This window comes from Oncorhynchus masou, chromosome 8, assembly GCF_036934945.1.
Source record: "Oncorhynchus masou masou isolate Uvic2021 chromosome 8, UVic_Omas_1.1, whole genome shotgun sequence".
In the NCBI taxonomy this organism is placed as follows: Eukaryota; Metazoa; Chordata; class Actinopteri; order Salmoniformes; family Salmonidae; genus Oncorhynchus; species Oncorhynchus masou.
In genome coordinates, this window is record NC_088219.1 from 19,547,807 (window position 1) to 19,553,889 (window position 6,083).

Genomic DNA, 6,083 nt, shown 5'->3' on the forward strand with positions numbered 1-6,083 from the left:
GGAGGTGGACAACGAGGGGGCCCCGGCGTACACTGTGCAAGCCATTATGGACTCAAGGAGTCGGGCCTGGGGCCTTCAGTACCTCGTGGAGTGGGAGAGGTACGGTCTGGAGGAGAGATGCTGGGTGCCGGTGGAGGACATCCTGGACCCTTCCTTACTGCAGGAATTTCACCATCTCCACCCGCATCGTCCTGCGCCTCATCCTTCGGGTCGTCCCTGAGGCCGGTGTCAGCATGCTGCTGGAGCCGTGTGTCAAGGGAGGGGGGGGGGGGGGTACTGTCACAACTTCCACCAAAGTTGGTGCCTCTCCTTGTTCGGGTGGCGTTCAGCGGTCGACTTCTCCGGCTTTCTAGCCTCCACCGATCTACATTTCTTTTTCCATTTGTTTTGTCTGTATTGTACACACCTAGTTCCCATTACTTATGAATTATTTCACTATTTAACCCTCTGGAGCCATCATGGTTTTGTGCGTGTTTATTGTTGTCAGTTGTCTCGTTTAATTTCGTTCTCTTTGTTGGAAGATTGTTTTTGAGTAAATTTACTATTATTACTCATCTCTGTGTCCTGCGCCTGACTCTGCCTTACCCACATCACCTAGACTCTGACAATGCCATAATTGAATAGATCATGCTAAACGAGGTTGAAATGTTGTTATATAAAATCAACAAAAGACAATCATTTGTTAATTTGTCAAAAATCTGTTGAAATCACACTGGATGTATTTGACTTTAGAATTGCATTGGGGGCATACTAATTTCACTGTACAGCCTTACCTATGAATTAAGGATCAATGACATGGGGTATCAGTCTACTCAGTGACACCCAGAGAACATTAGCATTGTAGCTCTTATTGCGGGACTCTGAATCAACTGTGAATTGAGCCACATATATTGTCAACCTACTATGTGTATTGAACACTATTCAAGAGAAAAAACAATACTGAGTGCATGTTTTGGAGTCTGATAACTCTTGAGAAGGACGATGAGAAAAAATATATTTGGTATTGAGTGGACTGATACCCCATTTCATTGATCCCCAATCCTTAGGTAAAGCTGTACAGTGCAATATGAATGTCAATACACACAATAGGCTGACTGGGGAGGTGATATTTGCGTAAACTCTTCACAGTTGTGTTCTGTGGGTGTCACCTAGTAGACTGATACCCCATTTCATTGCTTCACATTCCAACCTTGTTTAACATTATCTAGTCTAAATATGACATGATTCCACCAATTCTAACCTTCTGCATCACTTTCAAAGAATTCCTTTTATTTTGAAGGCAAACCTCAAATTCCACTATTGTGCCTAATCCTTATTGTGGCTAGCTTCACAACACATTACCCAGTCCGGTCGTGCCTCACTAGCCAGATGAAGCTAGCTGGCTGCTTATAACGTTAGCTTTTGGCAACAGGGTTAAGTTGATTGCTAGCTGAAGTTCAATGTCAATAAGCGAACAACAAGTGGCTACCTAGCCAATACTACGCACAAGGATTCCTAAATCATTGCTAAGAATAATGAAAATGACTGCAGTTTCTAATGGTCATTGTTTTCAGGCTGGTAGTATTGGCGCTAGCTAGGTACCAAGCTAAAGCTAGCTAGCTACCCCAGAAGTTGCGGTCGAACAAATAATGTCGTATTTCCAATGATCGTGGCCGGTGTGTGCTTGCAGACAGGGTTTTTTGTACAACTTTGACAGTGCTACTGATAGTAGTGGTAGCGCTTGGCTTGCACATGCAAATTCGGCACACATAACATCCTATAATAGTGTAACGGTGGTCGGTGGGGGTGGGCCTCTCTCCTCATGAAGTGGCACTTCTCGGGGTGGAGCTTGAGACCTGTGGCCTCCACCCGCTCCAGCACACGCCGAAATGCCATGAGGGCTGACTGGAAGAAGCAGTCATGGGCCAGGATGTCATCAAGGTATACCAGACACTGCTGTCGGGGGATGCCATCCAGCACCCTGTCCAACAAACGCTAAAAAGTAGCTGGAGCATTGGCACAGGCAGAAAGAAGCACAGGACCTTGAACTGCCAGTGTCCTCTGTTAGTGGAGAACGCAGTTTTGGCTCTGGCCTCTGTGGAGAGGGGCACCTGCCAGTAGCCACTGCGGAGCACAGAACCTCAGCTTGCCCCCCTTCTTAGGAACCATGACGACTGGCGCCGCCCAGGGGCTGTCTGAGGGCTCAATGAAGTCTGCCCGCTGCATCTCCAACAAAGCCTTGTCTGCAGTCTCCTGGCGTGCCAGCGGGATACGGCGGGGACGCATCTCTATGGGTCGAGCATCACCTGTGTCGATCTCAGGCTGCACCAGATGAGTCTGACCCACCTCTTCATCACTCAGCGCAAAGCTGTCTCTGAACTCAAACAGCAACGGCCAGGGCCACAACCGTTCCTGCTGCTCGGGGTCAAGACCAACACAATTCCTCCCCCATATCTCCCTCCCTGCAGACAGTGTCCTCTCCTCTCCCATCTGGGGTAGCTGGGCTGGGGGGGCGTGGCCCGGACTCATGGAGAGATGTGTCGTGGAGGTAGCTGGGGGAATGTAACACACAGCCGTAGGTGACAGGGGGTCTGTGGAAAAGTCACACAGATGTGGGGGAGGGGGAGGCAGCCATGAGTCTCTGCTGCTTTAACTGTTGGAGTAGGGTTTGTTGGGTTGAGTGAATGTGACATTAGGGGGGGCCATGGTGACTGCTGTCCCTCCCTGGAAGCTCAGTGTGCCCCCATTTAGGTCTAACTGGCAGCCTGTGCTCCTAAGAACATCCAACCGCAGGATACAAGGGTTCTGCACAGCCGCCACCCACACAGGATGACGCACAGTCCTGCCCCTTACTGTCAGAGTCATTATTCCTTTCCCTTTCTTGGGTGCTAGCTCACCTGTGACTGTGCGGAGCTGCACAGTTGTGGGCTCACACTGAGTCCAACCTGGCACAATATCCGGCCTCACCAGAGCTACTGTGGACCCAGTGTCCACCAGGACAGAGCAGGGCACCCCCTCCACAGTGACAGTCCCCAACACAGGTCCGGCCCACCACAACAACAGGCTCCAGCCGCTTGCCCTCGTCTGCTTCTAGGCGAAGTGGAGCCTTGCTTACCCATCTGTGCCGGTGGGCTCCCCCTGAAGATGATGGTGGTTGGGAAAGAAAGTCAGGGGTCCGCACTACCTGGTCTATGCGGACCCCGAGCCGTTTCCCTGAGCTCTAGGGAACATGGGGCAAACCCGGCGCAGATGGCCTGGCTGGCTACAACCCCAGCAGACTCTGGGACCAGGGTGTGTGTTTAGTGTCGTCTGTAGTGACACAGCACGAATGAGTTCTGTCATTTCAGCCACCCATGCAGGCTTTTCCAGCTGTGGGCTGCTCTGCCCCACAGCCTGCACAGAGGTTCTGTCTCCCTGCACCCCCACCAAAGCACCAGCTGAAGCCCCAGCCCACACCAGCTCCCTATCCAAAGCAATCTCCAAGTCTATCTGCGATGACTCAGGATGAGCCAGCTGGATCTGTATGCGCAGCTCCGTAGGAGAGGGCGCCTGTATGAACTGGTCCCGTGCTAGCTCGCTCTGCACGGAGGGGGGCATGTGAGCATATGCCCACCGAGACAGACTCTCAATGTCATTAGCTAGTACCCGTAGAGGCTCTCCAGGCTGCCTGTGTCGATTACTCAGTTCGGAGTGCAGCAGCCCGGGATGTACACACTGTCCATAGCGCCTCCTCAGTGCTCCCACTAAAGCACAATAATCATGTCTGTCCTCGGGGCTAATCAATATCAAACAGGCCAGAGCATCAAAGCATAAAGCCAACTGCAGTGCCCTTTCTTCTTCCGACCACCCACGAAAATGAGCTAACAGTTCAAACTGGGCATGAAAAGCTTCCCATTCCGCCTTACCGGAATACTTCGGGGTTTTAACTGATACGGACGCAGCCGGGAACTGGGTGCCGCCATGCTTGTTTACATCCTGAGCCCCAGATTCCTCGTCCCGCAGCGTCGACGTCATCCCTTCGGTCCGCCCACCAGAATCCGCGCAAAGCACAGTCGACGAAGGACTCATGCCCTCTTCAGCCGCCATCACTCTAACGTCCTCCCTCAAACGGCCTCTGGGCTCCGACACCCTTGCGATCTCCTCAGCCAGATCCGCCGACATCCATGCACACGCACCTTCTTGGCCATAATCGTCCCCTACCTCCACCTTCACTTTCGGATTACCTCGAAAAATGTTCAACCCCCGTTCTCACCTACGGTAGCTAGCCACAGAATCCACCTACCTAGCTGACTAACTTTTAACAACGTTTTTACTTCTGACACCAATGTAATGACCTGAATAGATCATAAAGGAACAATTGTCCAGACTGAGGCTTGAGTTTACGAATTGGCGGTTTATTAACCCAACTTTACACAGGCTACTGTTTGGCCGTAGCCCACGCCAAATAAATGAAAGATACCCCACAAACCAACTGTGACCTTCTCTTGTGTTTGTTCAAGTCAACCAGCTCCTGTTTTCCCCAGTCTCTCTTTTTCTCCTCCTCCTGGTTTTGACCTTTGCCTGTCCTGACTCTAAGCCCACCTGCCTGACCACTTTGCCTGACCCTGAGCCTGCCTGCCTGCCATCCTGTACCTTTGCCGCTACTCTTGATTATCGACCCCTGCCTGCCTTGACCTGTCGTTTGCCTGCCCCTGTTGTTGCAATAAACATTGTTACTTCAACACAGTCTGCACTTGGGTCTTACCTGAAACCTGATAGTACGAACTGCCATGACTAACCCAGCAGACTTGGACCAGCTCTGCAATGCCATCTCCTCCTAAGGAGCCATCATTAGTAGACACAAGGAGTTGCTTTGCGGTTTGATGGAAGGGTTCCAGGACATGGCTGAACATCACGACCTAGCATTGGCCACATTGCGGGAGCAATTCCGTGGGTTGCCTACCAGGCAGCCTACCACGACGGTAATCTCCCAGCTCCTCAGTAACCCGGCTGCTAGCAGCACTTTGACCCCGGTTTCCTGGGAACCCCGCTTACCTCCCCCGGAGTGCTACAATGGTGATTCCAGAACCCGCCGGGCCTTTATCTCCCAGTGCTCCCTCGTTTTCGAGCTGCAGCCTTCTTCGTTCCCCTCGGACTGCTCAAATATTGCGTACATTATTACGCTGATGTCCGGGAGGGCACTCGCCAGGGCATGGCGGTGTGGGAGCAACAATCAACCATCTGCCTCAGTCTGGAGCCTGGGATTTGTGGGGGAGGTGAGAAAGGTTTTCGAGGCTCCGGTGTCCGGGAGAGAGGCTGCCAAGAGGTCACTTCAGCTTCGGCAGGACACCCTCAGTGTGGCAGACTATGGGGTGGAGTTCTGCATGCTAGCAGCGGAGGGTATCTGAAACCCGGAAGCGCTGTTTGACACGTTCCTGCGCGGATTATCGGAGGAGGTAAAGGATGAGCTGGCAGCCCGAGAACTACCGTCGGATCTCGACTCACTCATGTCATCGGTGTAACCATCCGGATCGATGGTCGGCTACGGGAACGTAGGAGGGAGAAGAGTTCCGATTGCAGTCCCAATCGCTCACTCAGGGATCCCACCTTGCATCTGATGAACTCCGGATGTCCCCAGCGTCTACATCCCCGAGAGGATCCGAGCTTACCCGAGTCCCACCAAGAGCCTCCGGAGACTGCCGATTCACCTCTTCCTGAGCCGATGCAGCTCGGCAGGGCTAGGCTGTATCCAGCCTAACATGTACGCAGACTTGCGACCCAGAATTAGTTGTCTGTATTGTGGTACTGCCGGTTATTATGTGTCTACCTGTCCTTTCAAGAGACCTAGCTCATTCGTTGGAGTGAGTACTCTGGTGGGCCTTCAAGATATTTTTTTGTCTCCCCTTGCTCGCCCCCCTCTCTGTGCCATCCTGCAGTGGGGCGACCAGTCCAAGTCTCTCCAGGTACTCATCGACTCGTGGGCCGATGTGAGTCTCATGGACATTACCCTGGCATCTGAGATGGGCATCCCCACTCAACCCCTCTCGCTCTGGAGAGGTTCCAACCAACTCAATGCACCATAGTACACATGTCAATCAAGAACTCTGCCTGGGAAGTCCCAGCAG